Below are 22,739 nucleotides of genomic sequence, written 5' to 3' on the forward strand. Positions count from 1 at the left end.
AGTAAGTGGCAGGAGCTAGGATTTGAACCCAGGTCCTCTGATTCCAAATTCAATGTTCTTTCTCCTGTGCCATGTTATATACTCAAAGCCTTCCTAACTTTGGTTATGTATTAGACTAGGTGACTGCTTTCAATTTGAAGAAGTCCTGTGGTTCTTAGATTCAACTCCATAGGACTAGGGCTTCCTCACCACATTGAGGTATTTGAGCTTTCTAATTATTTAGGCTCTGAATAAATGGGAATATCCTCAACACACCAGGAAATGCTGCTATAAAATTCCTTGTCGTGCCAAGGATTTGATTAGATTTTGGATTGAATCTCTGTGGAATGCTTCTCTCTCTTTGGTAAAGTCCTCTGCAATCAAAGGTTTCAACAGGTAGAAATATTGACTGAGCTACAATCCCTGCTGCAAAATTCAAGGCTGCGTAATTTTTAAAAAAATCTTTTTTTAAAAATTCTAACTGATTTATTGACTAGGCTTAATGACTGTAATTGTGGAAGAATACTTTTAGTTTTAAAAATAGGGTTGATAGTAGAAGTAAACAGGTCTGTAATCGATTTCCCAATGGCTCTTCCTTTAGAATTTGGCACATATGAGACATATGCACCCCAGGCTGCCCAGCCCCCATTAGGCTACATGGGATACCTCTACCAAAGCTGACACAGACAGTTGGGCCTTTCCATGAGCCCTCCTATCTGTATTACCTTCCCCCCATGACAGGATGTGCTCTTTGAAAGCAGGGTCTATCTTCATGTGTTATTGGTATCCTTAATGCTTAGAATATAGTAAGCACTTAAGAAATGTTTTTTTAAAAATTCCTTCATGTGCATAGTTATTCTGTGCACTTAATATAAGACCTGTGCTCAAGTCATGGGCCCACCACCAGCTGGTGGTCTCCTAGTCAGACGCTGTAAGACCCTGACAGCATGTTCTAGCAGACTGGTTCAGTCACCAGTCACCAGTTCAGTCCCTTAGAAACTGAGTAACATGCCTAAAGGTCTTTGGAGGTCTTTGACAGTCATGGGAGTATGTTATTTCACAAAGGTGTTCACCTTCTGGAAGTCTGTCTAGGAATGGGGGGGATAGAGGCTCTGACCTACAAATTCCACCGGTCTGGGAATTGAAGGTGAATTTGTTCCCACTTGGTATAGAGCCAATGTTGTGATTGTGAGTCACATTTCATTTGGGATTGCGAGAGTAAACGAGAACACTACTCAGATCAACTATGAAATATAGGTCCAGCAAATCCCAGGACATGTCATTCAGAAAATATCAAAGACTGATCCATGGGCCAAATGACTTCACCATTTATACACAGTGCTGGGGAAGTGCTTATCTGTTTCCAGATAAGGCTGTAGCCTCCCCCTCCCCTCTCTCCCTCCCAATTTAACTTGGTATAAATGGTTGGCATGTGAAGTTGGTTCAAGAGGTCTGGGATTGGGAAGAAGGCAATTTTAGATCCTAATAGTGCTGAGGTCCTGGGCATCCTTAGAGAGGCAGAGCTCTCTCTCCTTCTCCCCATTCCCAGGGGGTCTTAAAAAGGCATCATTTAGGCGGAATACCTAAAAAAATCTGGATTTTAGGTTCTTTGTCATAAAGTCACAGAAATACTAGGCCTCCGATTCAGTATGGACTGCAGTGATTGGGCATCCCTGTGATGATATAATCACATGATCAGGACAATGGGAGAGTATCTCAGACAGAACTGAATGGCAATCCTGAGATTGACCCAGAAAGTCCTGCTTAGTCTTTCTCAGCAGTGCCATCAGCCCCTCTATGGTGTGGCCATTGGCAGGCCCTGAAGCCCTTGGCCCTAGTCCAGCCACTCAATTCTAGAACTATAGAAAGAGGAGGAAAATTTGGCAAAGTCAAAGCTTCCTATCTTCCCACGGCATCTAATAAGAGGTCTAGGCAAACAGGAATGGGATTACAGGATTTACCATTGGAAGATATTGTCTATTCTACCCCCCCTTTTATAAATGTGGAAACTGAGGAGCTAAGTGACTTACCTAAGACCATTTGGTTAGGAGGCAGCAGAGTCAGGATCCAAACCTGGGCCCCCATCCAGAGCTCTTTCTATTATCTGTGCTGCTATGACTAGCTCACAAGATCCACCCAGCTAGGAAGGCTTCCGCCAGTGACCTCAGCCAAATGCGGCTGGATTCTTTTTCACTTGCTATATTGCAGCAGGCTGCATAGGAGTCCAGGGAATGAGAACGCAAGTCACAAATCAAGCGGGAATGGGGTGCCTGTTTGCTTGGGTGGGGTGGTTGAACGTCACTAGCAGCTTTAGTGGAGAATAGAACAAAAATGATAATAAAAACAATAATAGTAGCTAACATTTGTTCAGCACTTTCAGGTGTGCAAGGTACCTTATATAGGATCTCACATCTGATCTTCACAATAAACTTGGGAGATCACTGCTATTATTATTATTTCTGTTTTTCAGATGAGGAAAATAAGGCATAGAGAGGTAAAATGGCTTGTCTAGAATAACATGGCCAGTATACTGAGGCAAGATTTGAACCTGAATCTTCCTGACTCCAAGGCCAATGCTCTAGCTACTCTGCCACCTAGTTGCCTGGCCATGAGATCCTTGGTGTTTAGGGGCTTGCAAGTTTCCCAGCACAGCACTTTTGATTGGGTATCCTGACAGATATCCTGGCACCCCTCCTACTTATAGCACAGACACAGATCGGCAGAGTGTTGCTTATTCAATGGAATCCAATCAGCTCCTGCTTGAATAGACTCGGTCACTGACAGGGGTACTAGAAAGCTTGGGGGTTGAGAGGGGAAAGGGTAGCTTGGGCAGGAGATCATTAATGGTGCTACCAGGATGCTCCTGGCCTCAAGTTCAGTCCCCTCTCAGCACTTAAGACACAATCACTTTCAATAAGGATTGGGCCACCTTGTTTTGCACCAATTCATCCAATATGGCTTTACCATATTTTTTCCTAGAATTAGTTGGACAAGGTGACCTTGTACCCACCCCTCTACCCTTCAACTCCCCAGGTTCTGGGTGAGCAGCTAGAAGGCACTGAGATATTTCAGGGTCTTGCTTCACCCACTGGACCTTCTGATTGGCTGCCTTTTGCCCCTGTTGAAGACGTGTCTGAACTACATGAGAATGTCCAGGTAGCTGCTTAGAAAGGCAGCAGCAGAGAGCTACTCATTCTCCAAGCACAACCCTGGCTGTGTTTTTTTGACATCCATAGCTGCTTACCTGGAAACAGTGCCTGTTCATTGTTCTAACAGCATCATGCAGTGTTCAGAGGCTGGAGAATTCTGCCTGCCTCAGCGCTGGGAGAATCTCACTGAGGGCTCTCTGAAAAATGGATGGGGGAAAGTAGGCAACACCTGGTTCCACCTCCATGCAAGGCCCTTAACAAGCTAGAGAATGCTCAGATCTCCATGGGAATAGAGAACAAAGAACAGAGCCGAGCGGAAATCCCTAGACGATTTTTTAGAAGCCTAACGTAATTCTTCTTATTTTTACATTTTCCCCAGAGCAACTAACAAGGAACAAAGTGGACAGATGCAAGATTTATTTCCTTTCATTTCCCTTGTCTCCCCTCTGGAGGAGGACTAATAAATGGGAGAATGGTGCAAAGATAGGCAGAGAGGGAAGAAAGAAAGGCCTGGATCAGTCCACCAACCATCCGATCATACAAATAAATTACAACATGAGAGGCAATATAGTGTAGTGGACAGAAAGCTGGCCTTCAGGCCAGGAAGACCTGGGTGCTAATCCTGCCTCTGACATGGGCTGGATCTCTGACCCTGAGCAAATCACTTGACCTTTTAGTGTCCTGGCTACTCTAAATTGCAGAGGGAGTATCATTCACATTGGTAGAGAAAATTCTTGAGCAGTTGCAGACAAGGTACCAATCTGCATGGGCAGAGGGGATTCCTCACCAGAAACTCCCTATGACAGAGCTGGTTAAAAGAAGAAAAATAACTATAACTGACATTTATATGGTTCTTTAACATTTGCAAAGTGATTTGCACACTATTTTTTTTTACTATATCATCATAAGAACCCAGTAAAATAAATGTTCTTGATATTATTATATATTGATAGAATGCAAGCTCTTTGAGGTCATGGACTATTTAATTTTTGTCTTTGCTTTCCCAGGATTTAGCACTACACTTGGTATTTATGGTCTTAAATGCTTAATAGTTTGTGGATTCCCATTGGACAAGTGAGAAAATTGAGGCCCAGTGAAACTGACTTGCTTATGGTCACATGACTATTAAATGTCAGAAGTGGGGGTTTGAACTCAGGTTCTCCTTATTCCAGTCCAGTATTCAATCCACTCCAGTATTCTATTCACTCCAAGAATTCACTAAGGCAATCACATTGTAATCATACAGGCAAGAACAGATCATTTCTACTTGCTTCAATAGGAATCTCTGAGCTGCAGAGATGAAGTCATTGTGAAGCTCAGAGATGCAGCCCAGGCTTTCTCAAAACCTTTCTCATCACAGACTTGCTTGGACTGGAAGATTGCATCACTGTCACTCTCCAGCAGCCAATAATGCCAAATGTTGCCACAGTACATGGACGGCCATGGGGAGGGATCATTCAGACATTACACCTAGCTTCCATGGCTACTGTCCACGAATCAGGGAACAAAGCATGGGGACATCATCAGATAAGAAAAGGGACTTTATATCGGCAAGCTACCTTGTGGTGTGATGCGATGAAATCTCCGAAATGGAACGGAGTCAAATATAACCAAACATCTCATCACAGATTAGACTCTCAGAAAAACGCTGACCCCTTACCACACAGGGAAAATGCCAAGTGCTGCTACAAGACAGGAGATGCCCAGGGAGGGATGCAGACACAGATGCTTTTCCCCTAGCTGCTTCTGTGTGTACCCAGAAAGCCCAGCTTTGTGTATCAGGAAAGGGACACAGAAAAACAATTAATCAAGGGCATTTCTCCTCAGGAAACCTAGACAATTCAACCTCACGCTTCCACTCTTGGAAGCATAAAAGTAGGTGAGGTTTATTGAATCTATTGGCCCTGGTCACAATCCTCTGTCTTAGATAATCTTGGTAACAGCATTGCTGCCCACTGAATGGCAGGCAGCTCAAAGTGAGTTGGTGCTTTCCATCATCTCAGTGCTGAACCGGACAACTGCTTTCTGCTTTGCCATGTCTGACTGAGGATAACGCAGCCATTTCTGCTCCATGACCCAGGGGCTTAGTAAAGTTTGAACCACCCTCTGCAAATGATCAAGTGTTGCATAAGGCTCCAAAACAATGGCCAGGCTAAGAACTACCAGCAGAAGACTCTAGAGTTTTTCTTCATTAAATTTCCCTGCTGTGGGCTGTCCTACAAAGCTACAATGGATACAGCACAGCCTCCCCACCATGATCTCTGCTGCTTTTCCATGTCAGTGTTGACTCAGTGGTTCTCATCCCCGGCCATGGTATTGACAAGGTTGTTCAACCCTACTTTATAGAGAAAGAAATTAGATCCCAAAGAAGGTTCATAGGATTATAAATAGAGAAGTAAACTTAGAAGTAGACTAATCTTACAAATGTGGACGTTGAGGTCCGTAGAAGCTAATACATATGCCCAAGGCCATACATCAGTGAGTGGTAGTGTCAAGACAAGTGTATAGGGGTTTTTGTTGCTGTTTAGTCCCCTTTCTATTCCATTATTTAACCACAAAAATAATGATAATGACAATATCTAGATGTCTCTCATTTCTACCATATTCCTCTCAAAACTAACTACAGGTCAAATTTAGCTCAAGCCAGGAAAAGAGTTGGCCACACAGTAACTGCTCCATAAATGCTTATGGAATGGAGGGGAATGGAATGAAATTGGAGGAGGGGAATGGAGTAGAATGGACAAGGTGGGCTTGGACTGGAATGTGATTGAATGAAATGGAACAGAATTGATGAAGGCTGGTGAAATGTCATAGAACTATGGGCTCTGAATAAATGGAGGGAGCTGCCCAGCAGAGTTGTTGCCTGGCACCTTCCCCCACTCTAATCTGAGTATAGAGTGTGTTCTTCTCTGGCTCTGTTAATCAGCATAATAGTGAGTCACAGAAGAGACAACAAAGTGGGATGTTTGACTCAAAGCTAGTCTCTTTGCGTAATTAATCAGCATTCCCAAGAAAGAGGGAGGCATGTTTTAAGATAGAACTCCCTTTGTGCTTTTTAATGTATTCTACAAATGCTGGGACTCTCAGAAGGTGCCTACCGCAGGATTTCTCTTGAGCAATCTTGTCCAAGAGAGCACTGGGTGAGGAATGTGAAAACCAGGATTTTGATATCTTGCTCTGCCAATAACATGCACTGGATGTTTGGAGAGGGGGGTAAGGGTTGGGAAGGGGTGGGGACTAAACTTATTTTGAATCCTAGATGTTGAAGGGACCAAAGAAAATTTCTAGTCAAATCTCCTCATTTAAGAGTCCAGAATGAGGCGATATAAGAATTCCAAGGTTACCAATTAATGTGTCTGAGCTCACTTTCTCCATCTGTAAAATCAATCAGCTAAAAAGCATTTATTCAATTCCCATTTTGCACCATATATTATGATAGGCAATGGAGATATAGAAACAAAAATGAAATGGACCTGGCCCTCAAGGGGCTTTCATTCTGTCACTAAGTTAAGGATAATGGCTGCTCCTTCTCTACCAGGTGAATATTAAAAGCCTAATTAGTGAAATAGTATATGGAAATATGTTGAGGTCTTTAGAAGAGAGACCCCATGTAAATTCACCATATTATTATGGCTGTATTGTAATTATGTGTAGCAGAGTATGGTATTCATGATTAATAATAAATAAGTTCAGATTCCCCAGATCTAGGGAGCTTGAAGTAGTACATTAAATAATCATTTCCCTTACATTTCCAAAACCATTTTGGATCCATCTCAATCCCCTTGAATCCAGGAAAGTATCCATCATGCTCAGAGCCCTTTGGGAAGGGCAGAGGATCCCAGTTACATTATTGGGACCTAGAGGAGGGAGAAATTGTTTTGGATTGAGCCTCTCCTCACATCACTTATTGGCCTTGGCAATACTCAAAGATGATCCATTAAGTTCTACAAGGAGTATAACTGATGTTGTTGGAAGGAGTAGAACACCAGTAAAAATCGGTGACCAGTGAAGTATTGGACTACACACAAAATGAGTCTCTGATCATTTTCATTCTCTCTGTGCACAAATGATGACATACCTACACATATTCACACTGCCCTTCTTGCTGTGTTCTCAACACTGCCTGACGATGCACAAAAAGTTCCAGAATTTAATTTCTTAGTAAGTAAAACATGAACCCTAACCCTAATCCTTGCCAACTCCCTGAAATTTCCCAAAGCTCAAAACCTATTTTTCTATGCTGTCTGGCCAGTTTTTCACTAGCCCCGTCATAGGATCACAGAGTTAGAGCTGGAGGGATTTGAGAGGCCTTTGAATCTAGCAGTGTCAACTCCGGATCCCGAGGTGGTTACAGAACAGCTGGTAATCAATGGACCCATCAGGAGTCATTGAGCACCTGCTGCGTGCTCAGTCCTGGGCTGCACACTGGAAAGGAGCCAACAGCTAGAGGCAAGGATGACAGGAAGATGGGTCGCTCACGGAGACGTTCATGAGTCTGTACTCTGGGTTGGAAAGAGAAAAATTGTTGGAAATAATCAGAGATGGGCCACTCCAGCTTGAAAATTCAGTAGAAGAGGATTTTTTACTGCTCGAAAAGAAATTTAATAAAAAACAAAACAAAACATGGTGTGAGCCACTGATGAGCTTTATCATTATAACGAGTAGAATGGAAAGAACTTTGGATTTGGAGTCAAAAGACCTGGATTCAAATCCTGGCTCTGCATCTAGGTGGGTGACCCTTGGGCAAGTGGGAGGCAGCATGGATTCCTAAGACCTAAGTTCTTGGTTCTCTCACTTACTACTTGTGTGACCTTGAACAAGTCACCTAGCCTCTCAGTGCCTCAGTTTCTTCATCTGTAAAATGAGGGGGTTAGGCTAGATGATCTGGATCTAGTAATTTTCTCTTTTGGGCCTCACTTTCCACATCTGAAAAATTAGAGGGAGGAAGGTTGAACTTGTCCCTAAAGTTCCTTCTGATTCTGAATCTATGACCTCTCAGTCTCTCTGGAGCTGACTGGCTGGCTCATTCACAAAGCTACTGAAACAATCTTTCCTCTCTTTGGGGCTTATTTTAGGTTTTTATCCCTGACACAAAAGCAGTAGATCATTTTCCAGGCAGGTTGGAAGAGTTTGCCCAGCCAGTGTGTGTGGTAGCAAAGGAATGGATTATTACAATCCATGTGAAATCCCATTATAATAAACTCCACAGGACAGTCATTCATTGCTATAGAATTGTGTTATAATGAATACACTGGCAGAAATCTCATTCCTCCTTTGAGAGGGCTGAGTATGAAAGAAAACGAAAGTTCAAACTCTTTAGTGGGAAAGACAAAGGAGAAGGAGCAACCCTGTGGGAGGGCAAAGGGGAAGCCCTACAGGTGTGCTTGGCCTCCACCCCTTTTCATCCTGACAGCTCCTCCATTGATCTGTGTGAAAAGAGCTTAAACTAAATAAAACAAAGGATTTGAAATTCAATTGAATAAACATTTAAGGAGCTGCTAAGTATCTGGGACAGGGCTAAGCACTGGAGATACAAAGACCCTTCAAAGAGCTCATATTCTGTTGGGGAAAATAAAAAGGATTGTAGGAAATGCAAGGAATCCTTTCTTAAAGTCAAGAGGCAGCAGCCTATCCCACGCCATAAAAGAGACTAATCCAAGTCTCAGCCATGGAAGTGTTCAAGTGGAGGAGAGATGACCATGAGTCCGGGAAGCTGCGGAGAGGATTTCTGATTGGGAAATCAGACTACATGGCCTCCAAGATCCTTCCAACTCAATCATTCCACTATTCTTTCAAGGCCTGGCCAACACACTAGTCACTGTTCAAATCGTTAATTTCTCAATGCTGTTCAAGAAGAGTCACTTTTAGGTGCTTGGCTTTTTCCAGAAGTAGGATCTTTATTTCCCCTGATAACTACAAATGTTTCCCAGAAGCTTCCTTAGAATTTTATTTCATCTGTTCTGACTATACATCCATATATTCTGTTTGGACATCACCTCCTCTGACTATGCTTTTTATATGCAGCCAAGTCTTCCTTGGGGCACATAATGAATCCCCTGAAGTGGTGGCTGCATTGTTTGAATTCGCACTGCGTGTTTCTTCAGGGCCAGAAGCAACGACCATATTTTACACAATTATGACTTCAAACAGAGTGAATTACAATACATGCAACCACTTCTTGGGGTTCACGATTCCTATGAATCAGGACCTAGCTGTTTATAGCATGCTAGACCCTGGCTCACTCTCTCAGAGCCAGGGATGCTCTATGGTTTCTTAGGGTCCTAGGATGTCCTGAGGAGGTTGTGACATTCCCTTTTTGTTATTGCCTTTGGCTCCCGCCTCTGCCAGTTTGTGTTTCTTCTCATCCTTAGGGCCAATGACTATGCCCCCTTTTCATTTAAACACTTTAACCCCTCTTACAAAGGGATATTTACTTTTAAAATAGAGATAGAACAAATAAGCATTTTCCCCAATACCACAAGAGCACCCCAACTCTCCACTACACCACCTTCGTCTCTGGGGAAAATAAGCTCAGATTAGCTCAATTCCTTACACAACTTTGACCCTACCAGGTTCATGTCCACATCCAACATGATTGACAGATGTGTTCTCACTGTACCTACCACTGGACTAGACCGCCAAAGGTCACTTCCAAAGGTCACTCCTGGCTCCTTGAGACATCGGCGCTGTCTTTATTCTAGAACTCAGACTTTTGGAACTTTCAGAGGGCTCGTTCCCTCCACCTAGAAGGGAAGAGAACAAATCCAGAGGCCAAGGACTAATGCCTTTCACCAAGCCATGGGACCTTAGAGGGGAGCTTCTCCCCTACAGCATTGGCTCTCGCTAGCAAAGGAGTCATCCAATGAGGGCAAGAGTAATGGCGGAGGCTGATTCAGGCCTTTTTGAAGATGCCTCTGCTTTGGGCTACCAGCCAATCAAGAAAGGCTATGTAGTCAACAGACTGAGACCAGGACAGAATGTCTCTATAGACGCCAGTCTTTCTCTGAAGCCAGGGATCCAACTAAATGGCTCCTGATTTCCCTAGGATCCTATGATGAAGTCACAACTTCTCTGGGGCTCAGTTTCTTCATCTGTAAAATGGACTAGATGGCCTCTGAGATCCTTTCCAGCTCTAAAAATCTATGATCCTAGGATGCTGTGACTTAAATCTGAATCCCACCTCTCTTTGGCTTCCTTCAAGACTCAGGTCAAACACTACCTTCTACCTGTCCCAGGGACTAATGCCTTCTCTCTAAGATGACTTTGTGCTCTTAACAGGATTTTACTGAGCCAGTCTCTAACCTGAGAACAATGAAACAGCAGGCCAGAGACAAAGCGCCAGTAATCAGGTAGCCGTTTAATTGACTAGTTTCATTATGGGGAACAGATTTGCAAATCAGGAATTCTCCTGATCAGCATTCCACCTTGCTGAAGTGAAGACAGAGATTATATACATAAATCACAAGGGAGGGGGGAAGGTGGATTACAAACAATTGTTCCCAAGGCCAGAGTGGTTTCCCATGACAAGACCACAAATGGAAGACAATACAATTCTGGAGTCCTATGGGAGCAATATTTCTTGAGTCCTTGGGGGTCATTACTGGGGCCATCGCAGGACCAGAGTTCTGTGACAGGAACAGGGTCTACAATCTTTGATTGGCTTCCCTTCAGGTACCGAGGCAGAAGGATGCCAGTGATGGTAAGCTTTGTCAAAATCTGGTCATTTCAACATGCATTGTGAATCTGCCTCACAAAAGAGGCAATTTTGAAAAATCTAATCCATTAGTATATTCGTTGCACATATCATATCGATTATTATAAAAACCAGAATTCCCTTCACAGTACATATATTGCATATACCTACATAAAGGCTTGCTGGCTCCCCTATTAAAATGTAAGCCCCTTCAGGGCAAGGATTTTTTTTTTTCTTTGTATCCTCAGTGCCTGGCTCATAGTCATCTCTCAATAAATATTTGTTTTCTACATTACTCACAGGGTGACTTCTGACAAATCATTCCACTTTGTGGGGAGGGTGGGTCTTAACTTCCTCATATTGGAAACAAGGAGTTTGGAACAAATTATCTGTGAGGTGCCCCCCAGCTTCAGTGAGTGACAATAAAGGGGGAGGGGAAGAGAGAAGAAAGAGTCAGACAGCAGACTACTAGTACATTATGCAGCTAGATTCTGGTTAAAAAAAAACAAAACAAAACAGTTTTTAGATCAGTTTCCAGCTGCCTACTGTTTGAAGTTTAGTGGATTGTGTCTTGATTTGAATCTTTTGTGATTATACCACTGGACAGTATGAGATGGCAGGTTAATTAAGAGAAGTGAAGCATCTGCTATTGAGGAGAGGCTCAGACCACACCCAGACCTACTTTTTTGTTGTTTGCTTCTGAGTGGCAGATTTTAAGAATGACTCGGGTTAGTTTCCCTACCTGCTAAATGAAGGGGATGGATTCCATCACTTCTAAGCCCTCTTCCAACTTCCTACGATCCTAAAAAAGCTAGAGAGCATTTACAGGGGAACCACTGAGGTGGCAAAGGGCTTTGAGGATTAGGTGAAAGAATTCAGGTTGTTTCACCTGGAGAAGAGAAAATTCAAGAGGGGATATGATAATTGATCTTGAATTAGTCCACCATGTTGTTGTCCGGTTGTTTCAGTCATGTCCAATTCTCTGTGACCCCATTTGGGGTTTTGTTGGCAGAGATACTGGAATGGTTTGCCATCTCCTTCTACAGCTCATTACAGATGAGGAAACTGAGACAAAGTGACTTGCCCAGGGTCACACAGATGGTTAAGTAGCTGAGGCTGCATTTGATCTCATGAAGAGGAGTCTTCCTGACTCCAGGCCTGGCACTCTATCCACTGCACCGCCTAGCTGCCCCCACATGAATCTGTATGATTCCATAATGCACAAGAGCAATTGGATTTGTTCTTTGGGCCTCAGAGGACAGAATTAGAGCAGTGGGCGTTGGGTACATAGAGGCAGAAACCTTCCTAATGATCAGCGCTGTCCAAAAGTGGGCTACCCCTCCCTGGAGATTTCCAAGCAGAGGCTGAATGACTCCTTGTCAGAGACGCTGCAGGGGTCATTCTTGGTCAGGTGTGTGTTGGATTAGATGGCCTTGAGGTCCCTTCTGACTGTGGTTCTGGGAATGTGTGAAGGTTAGATGCCTGCCCTGTGAGTCTTCTGGCTGGAAAAGCCAGTGCAAGCTCATGAGGCTGAATGCATTTTGTGCATCGAATTTTTCATCGACTTGCTAGTGCCTTCAGATTAGAAAGGAATAATGATTGGTGCCACAAGGTGACCAAAGTCCTCCTTCATCACTTCCAGGGTTAGTTTTGCTCTTTGTCCCTGAAGCAAGCCCATCAGGAGAGGGTTGATGGAGGGTGACCTAGGGGGCGGGGCCCCTTCCCCAGGCCATCCACTTTACTTCCAAGGTCATTTCAAGCCTGCAGGTAGGGCCCTCCCCTGAGGGGCAGAAGCTGAGAAAACAGTGCTCAGTGACCTGCAAAATCCACTGACAGAAGGCTCAAGATGGGCTGAGACTTCAATCTGTAGGCCTGCCTCGCTAGCCCTTGGTTTATCGAAAGCCGTCATCGACCCCGGTGTTTGCTATTTCTGCCGGTTCCTGACTCAGATTTGTGGTAGAGCCTTGAAATGGCCTCGCTTGTGATGCCTTGGGTTCAACAGAAAAAGAATGGGAGAAAACACGGAACTTACGAGAGGTCTGGGAATCATGGGGCGTCCTCGGGGAGGGGGCCCCCAGCCCCCTCGCCCTGAAGGACACAGGCCTGGGCAGAATCATTTTCCCCATAGCGAGGGGGCTCCTGCTGGAGCTGAAATCTCCCAAGTTTCCTATTCTACATATATCCTTGCAGGAAAAGGAAGGACCCTTCCTCCTACATTCCTTCTCCTTACGGTGGGATAGGTAGTGGCCCTATTAATGTTTCTCCTTTGGGGACACAGTACCTTTTGTTCCACAGAACACGCACTGCTAAGTGGCATCCATAGAGTACTTCAAGGTTGACACAGCACTTCACAACAGCCTTGGGAGGCAGGTGCTATTATGCCTATTTTATGGATGGGAAACTGAGGCAAGCAGCCGTTAAATGACTTGCCCAAGATCATACTGCTACTTAAGGGTCTGAAACAGGATATGAACTCAGATCTCACTGACCCCAAGTAAGAACTCTATCCTCTGCATCACCTGGACCCTGGTTAATAGTAACTAGCATTTACATGGAGATTTAAGGTTTGCTGAGTGTTTTACACTTGTCTGATTTGATTTTCACAGTTCTAAGAGGTAAGTGTTATTAGCTGTTTTACACAGAAATAAACTGAAGCAAAGTGACAGGTTAAGTGACTTACCCAGGGTCACACAACTAGTGTCTGAGGTATGATTTGAATTCAGGTCTTCCTGACTTTAAATCAGGTGCCCTATCTTAGAGAGGCCCTCTTTTTTTGTTTTGCTTTTGGCTAGGCAATGGGGTGAAGTGACTTGCCCAGCACTCACACAGCTAGGAAGCATTATGTGTCTGAGGCCGGATTTGAACTCAGGTCCTCCTAAATCCGGGGCTGGTGCTCTATCCACTGTACCACCTCGCTGCCCCGGGTATTCTATCTTAGCTGAGATGTTATTTGATTTAAATGACAGACACAGACCCTTTAGATTTACTAAGGGAGCTAGGACACCTTCTGAAGCTTGTTTTACATAAAGCTTTTGATAGAAGAGGGTGCTGTCTGGAACTGCTTCTTACTGACTGTGTGATCTTGGGAAAGTCACTTCTATCTGGTCTCCAATTCCTCCTTTACAAAAAGAAGAGGCTGCTAGCTGATCTCTAAAGCCCCTTTCAGCTCTAAATTCTATGGACTCCTCCCCTACAGTCTTCCTTTTCCTTCCAGTCCATCACCTCTGCAGTTGCCAAACTGGTATTCCTATAGCGTGGCTCTAAGGCCTATTACCTCCCTTCTCAAAAAAAAGTTTCTATGGCTCCCTATTACCTCTTGAATGAAATCCCAGCTCCTCTATTGGACATTGGAATCCTTTCACCATATGGTTCCAGCTTATCTGTCTAGACGTATTATACACTCTCTTTCACGTGGTCTGTGCAAACAGATTTGCCTACTCTTCTCTGTTCATAATCTCGGGTCTCCATGTTTACCTACAAATGGACCCCCTATCAGGAATGACTCTCCTCCTCCTCCTGCCTCTTAAAACCCCACTTCCTTCAAAGCTACCGTTTTACTTTGGACATATTTTATATTTATTTAGATGTGTATGTCTCATTCCTGTCTCTCACCCCAACAGTATATAAGTTCTTTGAGGACGGGGAATGTTTCATTTCTTATCTTTGATGCCTAGAACTTAGCACGGTGCCTGGCACATGGTAAGCATTTAATCAATGTCTGTTGAATGAACTAATACATGGATGGATGGATAGATGGATGGACAGATGAGTGAGCGCATGAGTTAATCACACTTGGGGACATCGTTGTTGGGAAGAATTGTTTTCTGTGGGGCTATTACTCCACTAGCAAAGATCACATCACAATTAACCCGTGATTAACCATATTAACGGAAGGCAGGTTTTTGAAGGGAGGTGAAGGCTAAGCACGTTGCAGGGTAAACCTCAAACAGTAGATAGAACCAAATGTCATTCATACTGCACTTTGAAATGTATTATGTAATCTGACATGCAGTAATCCTTCTTAGTTATATTTACTTAAGTTTAATGTCAATTTAGTTTAAAATCTCTGAGCACAAACTTCTTGGCTATGCAGGGAGGGAGCAGAGGATTCCCCAAACATTCTACATGACGGTGAGAATTCAGAATGGGGTCAGAAATTAGCCACAAGTAATGTGTGTGAATGATGCTCAAGTGTCTAAGGAGTTTACTGTATTGTCATAAATTCTAGCAAATATGATGCTTTCTACACATTGTTTGCCAGAATGTCAGGGAACATACCTTGGAGCAACAGATAATCTTATTGTTGGGCATAAAAGTCCCACTGAAGTTGTCATAGGGGATACTGATGAAAGGAACTCCTGGATGAGAAAATTCCCTCTGCAAATGCAGGTTGGCATTCCCTCTGCAGCGTAGAGACGTGGGGACAGTGAGAGGTTAAATGGCTACCCAGGGTCACCTAGCCACAAGCAGGATTCAAACCAGGTCTTCTTGGCTATGAGGCTGGCTCTCTGTCCATCATGCCACACTGCCCCTCAATTTTGAGCTTAAATGTTTTTAATAATTTTTTTCCAATCACAAGTAAAGTCAATATATTTTTTTAAACTGAGTTCCAAATTTTCTCTTCCAACCTCCCTTTCCCTAAGATGGTAAGCAATTTGATATGTTACATATGCGCAATCATGTAAAACACATTTCCATATTAGTCACGTTATGAAAGAAGAAATAGGCCAAAAGAAAAGAACCACAAAAAAAAAAAGGGAATCTGCATTTAGACTCCATCAGCTCTTTCTCTAGAGGCAGATGGCATTTTCTGTGACGAGCCCTTTGGACTCGTCGTGGGTCGCTGTATTGCTGAGAAGAGAGAAGCTGATCATTGCACACTGTTAATGATACTGTGTACAATGTTCTTTGAGCTTCAATTTTGACACTTCAGGGGTCTGTCATCTCTTTGCTGTGTGCCTCCACTGATGTGGATCATAATTCCAGGGTCTCTGAGAGTCATTATGGCCAAAAAATTCCTCAGCCTGTGGCCAGCCTTAGAATTAATCTTCCTAAGCCTTAGGAAGGTAGGTCTACCGTCTATCACTGGACCCTTCCTTTCCAGTCTGTATGAGAAATCAGAATAGGCAGGAAGTCAGGAAGGCTGCAGGGGAAGAGAAGGACTAAGCAACAGGCGGCCAGGTGGCGCCATGGTGCACAAACCACCAGGGCTGGAGTCCGGAAGACCTGGGCTCAAATCCTGCCTCAAATGCTTTCAAACTGTGTGACCCTGGACAACTCATTTCACTCCTGTTTGCCTCAGTTTCCTCATCTGTAAAATGGGAGTAATAATAGCACCTACTGTTCAGGGTTGTTGCGAGGACCAAATGAGAGAATCATTGTAAAGTGATATGTAAAGGTGAATTATTTGCTATTTTCATAAGAAATATATAGTTTTGGCAAAGAGGGAGGCAGGAAAGGCTTAAAATAGGTCAGGAAATCAGGTAGCCACCAAATGCTAAACAAAAGAAACCTCTTAGGAATGACTTAGGTAACTGATAGAGTCTGAATGCAGATTGAAGCATAGTATTTTCCCTTTTTTGTGTGTTTTTTTCCCTTTTGTTCTGTTTCTTCTTTCACAACATGACTAATATGGAAATATGTTTTACATGATTGCACATATATAACCTATATCAAATTGCTTACTATTTGGGGAGGGGGAGGAAAATGTGGAACTTAAAATTTTTTTTAAGTGATTAAAATTGTCTTTACATGTAATTGGAAAAAATACCATTTAAAAAAATTAACCAAAAAAAAAAAGACTTAGGTAATTAAATGGTTACACTTGACTGAGAAGAGGGCTGAGAAAATGGTCAAAAAATTCAAGCTAGAAGGGACAAGGGAAGCCATTCAATCCAAATGTGTCATTTTACAGAGGAAGAAACTGAGGCCCAGAGAGGTTACTTTTCCAAAATCACATGGGTAGTAACTGGCAAACATGGGCCCTTTGAATCCAAAATTGGCATCCTTCCATCACATCATACTGTCTTGTACAGGGATTTCATGCTATTATAATCATGATTCTTGATAAATGGTAATTGGATTGCATATTTATAGAGATGTATAAGAATCTGTGATCCTGTCAATGGGGAACTTCCAGTGTGAGGATTCCCCTTACTAAAAAGCTGCTGGAGGTGACCAAGTGGGATTTATACCAGGAATGCAGGGATGGCTTAATATAAGGAAAACTTAACATAACTGATTACATCAATAACAAAACTAACAAAAATCATATGATTATGTCAATAGATGCAGAAAAAGCTTGTGATAAAATACAACTCTTATTCCTATTAAAAACACTTGAAAGCATAGGTATAAATGGATTTTTTCCCTTAAAATGATGAGAAGCAACTATTTAAAACCATCAGCAAGCATTATTTGTAATGGAGATAAACTAGAAGCCTTCCCAATAAGATCAGGAGTGAAATAAGGATGCTCATCCTCACCAATTTTATTCAATATTGTATTAGAAGTGCTAGCAATAGCAACAATAGAAGAAAAAGAAATTGAAGGAATCAGAATGGGCAATGAGGTAATAAAATTATCCCTTTTTGCAGACAATATAATGATGTACTTGTAAAATCCTAGAGATTCAACTAAAAAGCTAGCTGAAATAATTAATATTTTTAGCAAAGTAGCAGGATATAAAACAAACCCACATAAATCATGAGCATTTCTATATATCACCAACAAAACCCTGCAAGAAGAGATATTAAGAGATATCCCATTTAAAATAACCATAGACAGTATAAAATACTTGGGAGTATATCTGCTGAAACAAACCCAGGAACTACATAAACATAATAATAAAACATTTTTTATACAAATAAAATCAGACTTAAATAATTGAATAAATATTAATTGTGCTTGGGTGGGCAGAGCCAATATAATAAAAGTGACAATTCTATCTAAACTAATCTACTTATTCAATACCATCCCAATTAAATTACCAAAAATTTATTTTATTGAGCTAGAAAAAATAATAACAAAATTCATTTGGAAGAACAAAAAGCCAAGAATATCAAAGGAATTAATGGAAAAAATGTAAAGAAAGGAGGCCTAGCAGTACCAGATCTTAAGCTATATTGAAAGGCTGGAATTATCAAAATTATTTGGCTAAGAAATAGAAAGGTGGATCAATGGAATGTAGTAGACATACTACATATAGTAGTAAAATGTTATAGTAACCTCGTGTTTGGCAAATGTAAAGATTGAAGTTTTAGGGATAAGAATATACTACTTGCTAAATATTGCTGGGAAAACTGGAAAGCAATCTGGCAGAAACTAAGTACAGGCCAATATCTCACATCATTGATCAAGATAAGATCAAAATGGATACATGACCTATATATATATGGGGAGATATCATAGGTAAATGAGAAGAACATGAAACACATTACCTATCGGACCCATGGATGGGTGTGATTATTCTATTTATTTAATTATTATTAAATAAATTAGTATTAAAATTATTAAATATTAAATACTATATATCTATACAATAAAATAATATTAAAATGAATTATTATTGAATAAATGATTATTTATGAATAAATAAGAGATAGAGAGCAGAGGGTTTGTACAAATAAAACCAATGTAGCTAAGATTAGACAGAAAGCAGAAAATTGAGGAAAAGATTTTATAGAGAGTTTCTCAGATAAAGATCTCTATCTCAACTATATAGAGAACTTGTCAAATTTGTAAGAACATGAGTCATTCCCCAATCAATAAATGATCAATGAATATGAAGGTTTTAGATGAAGACATCAAAGTTATATATAGCCATATGAAAAAATGCTCTAAATCATTATTGTTTAGAGAAATGCAAATTAAAACAACTTTGAGATATCATCTCATACCTATCAGATTGGCTGAAATGATAGAAGGGGAAAATGACAAATGTTGAGGAGGAGGTGGAAAATTGAGTCACTCATACACTATTGGCAGAACTGTGACCTGATCCAACCATTTTGGAGAACAATCTGGAATTATGCCCAAAGAGTTATAAAAATGTGTATACCCTTTGACCCAGCAATATTACTGTTAGGTCTGTTTCCCAAGGTGATCAAGGAAAAAGGAAAACAACCTGTAAGTTCTAAAACATTTCCAGCGGCCCTCTTTGTGGTGGCAAAGAACTGTAAATTGAGGAGGTGCCCATCAATTGGGGAGTGGCTGAACAAGTTGTGGTCTATGCTTATGAAGGAATACTACTGTGCTATAAGGAGTGATGAGATGGTTGATTTCAGCAAAACATGGAAAGACTTGCATAAAATGATGAAGAGTGAGATGAGCAGAGCCGAGAATGGATCATATACAGTGAAAGCAATATTGTTCACAGAATAACTGTGAACAACTAAGCTATTCTGAGTATTATAAATATTCAAACAAGAAAGATGAAGGAAGATGCTATTCACCTCCAGAGGAAAAACTGATAAATAGAAGTATGCATTGTGTGTGTGTGTGTGTGTGTGTGTGTGTGTGCGCGTGTGTGAAATGATGGCCTTCTCTAGTGCAGGGTGGGGAGGGAGACAGTTTGGAACTTAAAATGGAACAAAAAATATTAAATTAAGAAAAAAAAGAGTTTCTGGAGAAACAGAGACAGTTCGGCATTTAAATGGAACAAAAAATATTACATTAAGAGAAAGGAAAAAAAGAGTTGCTGGAGAAACAGAGAATTAAGTGGTTGCTGAGGGCCACACAGCCGGCTCCAAGCCCAGCATGCTATCTGCTCACTATGCTGCCTCCATTTACAAAGATAGAAAGACATTTTCTAACTTTTGGAAAAGCTGTCACTTGTGGTTTTTCTATCATCATCACAAATGTCTTGGACCCCAACTGTAGCTAGAGCCTCCAGGGAAGATTTAAAAGTCAAATAATTAGGCATCTACCCAACTAGGTCAAGCCATCCCTCTAGCAACCAGGCCAACCCCAGGCTCCTCCAGTTCCAAGAAAGTCAAGATGAGGACAGATCACTTCCCAGAGAACACACTGTTCTGACACTCTTCAAGTAATGGAGAAAATGCCCTGCAGCCTGAGAGCTTATAAACTTGTTCTGTCCTGGAGGGGACACAAAGCTCTCATGTAGGGGGACGTACAATCTACCTCCTGCACTGAAACTCCAGCCCCTGCCTGGGAGCCTGACATGCTGTAGTCCGCACAGGGCCTGTTGCTGGAACAAATGAAATGCTCAGTCTAAGAAATTTCATCCTTATTCCAGCTTACCTGTTCTCTTGCAAATTTCCAGGCCCTGGAACCCTGTCATCCTTTGTGTTAAAGGAAACAGCCTTTCCCCCAAAAGGTCGAAAGTATGATGTGGCAACAAAAGAAATTAATGAAGGTTGTATTCGTCTACTGTTGCCTTGCCTAGCCTCACCTCCACCCTCCATTTATGTCTCAAAATAAGATGGTTGGTGAGTTTTCTATGCATCCACCCAGGTTCTACAGATAACTGCCCTTTCTTGTGTGGAATTGTTTTTCATTGTATTTTCAGAATTTCATCTTAAAGTTATGAGTTGGATTCTATGGCCACCAAAGTCTTGTTTGACTGTGATATTTTGTGATTGTGTGATCCTTAGGGGGGAAAAAGGAAGAGAGAGAGGGAGGAAGGGAGGAAGGAAAGAAGGGAGGGATGAAGGAACAGAGAAAGATTGGAAGGGGAGAGAGGAAAGAAGAAAGGAAGGGAGGCAGGGAGGGGGAGAGGGAGTGAGAGAGAGAGAGAGAGAGAGAGAGAGAGAGAGAGATGATTAAGGAGGCTTATTGTTAAAATGGAAAGAGGTCATTTGGAAAGAAAGTAGCTGCCTTAAAATGTACATGTGGGTGGATCCTAAGTACTTTTATTTTCTTCTACAATGTAGATGTTTATGGGGGGAAAAAATCATCAGCGGGATCCTAAGTGTGCCAGTAATACTAAAGGGGTGTGTGTGTGTGATGCTGCAGTAAAAAGAACAAAAGCAGGAAGGAGGGAGGGGGTGCAATGGCAACAACCCCCCCCCCAAAGAGGAGACAGAGTGAGAGAGCAGAGACAGCAGCATGGCGGACCCCAGTGGTGAGTGTGACGTACAGGAGCAGGCTCAGAAGTGAGGAGCTCCAGCAGGGGATCCGTGGCAGGCGGTCCCTGCAAGCGCCCACCCAGCGCCGGGTCCTGCGAGGCTCACGAGCTCCGCTGCCCCTCTACACACACTAGGAGTCTAAGGTCTAGGGACTGGGGGCATGGAAGAATGGTGTGTGGGAGAATAACATAGACGTAGGTGTTCATTTAGGATGCATGCATGTGACATTTCTGCAACAATGTACCCAGCCTTATGACGTGAATTGTTTATTCCCCTGGACAAAAGCTTTAGTGCAAATCTATCATTCAACTTTGAATGGTGCCTTTAGCAATGTGGGACATCCCCTGGTGGCCAAGATGTGCTACTGCGTCTCCCAGAGTCAAATCTGTGACGGACCAGATAGACAGGAGTTCAATTGTGCTAATAATGTTGCTGCTGGGTCCTCCTTTGTCTGCTTCATCAATCATTTTGATGAACTTCCCGTGGTAAGCGTTGTGGGAGCCTCCCTGACTTGGAAGCCCAAAAAATACGGTTAGTGAGCTGGACTAACCCGGGCTTTTTAGTTCTTTTAAATGTGAGCTAAGGGTTTTGTAACCCTAAAAGTGCTCTAAAAATGGCCTCTCTGCCTCTGTCTGTCTCTCCCCGCTCTTCTTCTCTCACCTTCTCTCTTTCACTTTCTCTGTCTCTCTGTCTCTGTCTTTCTGTCTCTGTGTGTCTCTGGGTCTCTGTCTCTGTCTCTCTGTGTCTCTGTCTTTCTCTGTGTCTCTGTCTCTCTCTGTGTCTGTCTGTCTGTCTCTCTCTCAGCAGGAGACAGGACTAGATCAGTTCTTAGGTGGACCATGTCTGACGCAGAGCCCAGGCAGCCCACATCCAAACCATAGCATGAAACAAAGCCAGTCCAGTGCCCAGGCAGCCCATGCCCAGAAATATACAAAGAGAAAGAGACAAAAAAAAAAATGACCAAGGCCAGAACCTCGCAGGAAACTGAGACAAAACCCAGCAATTCCTATAGAGGGCAGGGCCAAGGCTTAACCACTTCTTCTAAAACCAAGCAGAACCTGACCACATTATCTGAAAGCATGGGTGGGAGCAGTCTGACTTAAGCACAAAGTGCCAGTTTAGATGGAGATAGAAGTAAATAGAAGAAAATGCTGAGCACAGTGGAGATATGCCATGGACTAAGAGGCCCAGAGTTAAACCCAGAAGAAGAAAATAACAAATCTGAGTAAAGGCTTAGTGAATAAATGACCTTGCCCCAAGGACTACCAGAGTCCTTGGAAGAATGAAAAGATATAAAATATGAGGTCAAATATTTTGAAAGCTGGTGAGGAATGAATATGCAGGAGAATTACTCACTTAGAACAGAAAGTGGTCCACTTTGCCTGAGAATTGGATTCCCTGAAAATTAGAATGGGTCCCAAGGAGAACAGTGACTCCATGAGACAACAAGAAACTTTCAGACAAAATCAAAAGATTAAAACACACACACCACACACAGAGAAGAAAATATGAGATTTATACCAACAAAAACAACAGACCTGGAAAACAGACCATGGAGAGAGCTGATCTAAGAATCTTTGGACTACCTAAAAATTGTGATAAAAGAAAAACATGGATACTATATTTCAAGAAATTCCAAAGAAAAACTTCCCAGTTCTACTAGAACCAGAGGGCAAAATGAAAATAGAAAGAATCTACAGGCTACCTCCTGAAAGAAATCCCAAAGTGAAAATTCCCAAGAATATCATAGGTAAATTCCAGAGATTCTAGGTCAAATAAAAAATACTGCAAGCAGCTAGAAAGAGTTCATGTATCACAGAATCATAGTAA

The 22,739-nt window shown here is 42.3% G+C and overlaps 1 protein-coding gene across 4 annotated transcripts in view; it reads right to left on the reverse strand.

Annotated features, from left to right (window-relative positions):
• The window catches only part of POMGNT2 (protein O-linked mannose N-acetylglucosaminyltransferase 2 (beta 1,4-)), a 114,840-nt gene that overhangs the window by 71,180 nt on the left and 20,921 nt on the right, over positions 1–22,739 (reverse strand). Inside the window, exons 3-4 of one of the 4 annotated variants that reach the window (XR_013485319.1) lie at positions 9,752–9,871; positions 3,589–7,630 (exon numbers count right to left, since the gene is read on the reverse strand). The exons of 2 other annotated variants lie outside the window; for them this stretch is intronic. The gene's annotated coding sequence lies outside the window, so the exon portion shown is untranslated. Of the gene's footprint in view, positions 1–3,588; positions 7,631–9,751; positions 9,872–22,739 lie in introns of those variants that run through there. One more of the 4 variants, XR_002325859.2, reaches the window with a different exon arrangement.

The sequence above is a fragment of the Phascolarctos cinereus genome, unplaced genomic scaffold, assembly GCF_003287225.1.
Source record: "Phascolarctos cinereus isolate Bilbo 61053 unplaced genomic scaffold, phaCin_HiC Scaffold_1;HRSCAF=81, whole genome shotgun sequence".
NCBI classification, from domain to species: Eukaryota; Metazoa; Chordata; class Mammalia; order Diprotodontia; family Phascolarctidae; genus Phascolarctos; species Phascolarctos cinereus.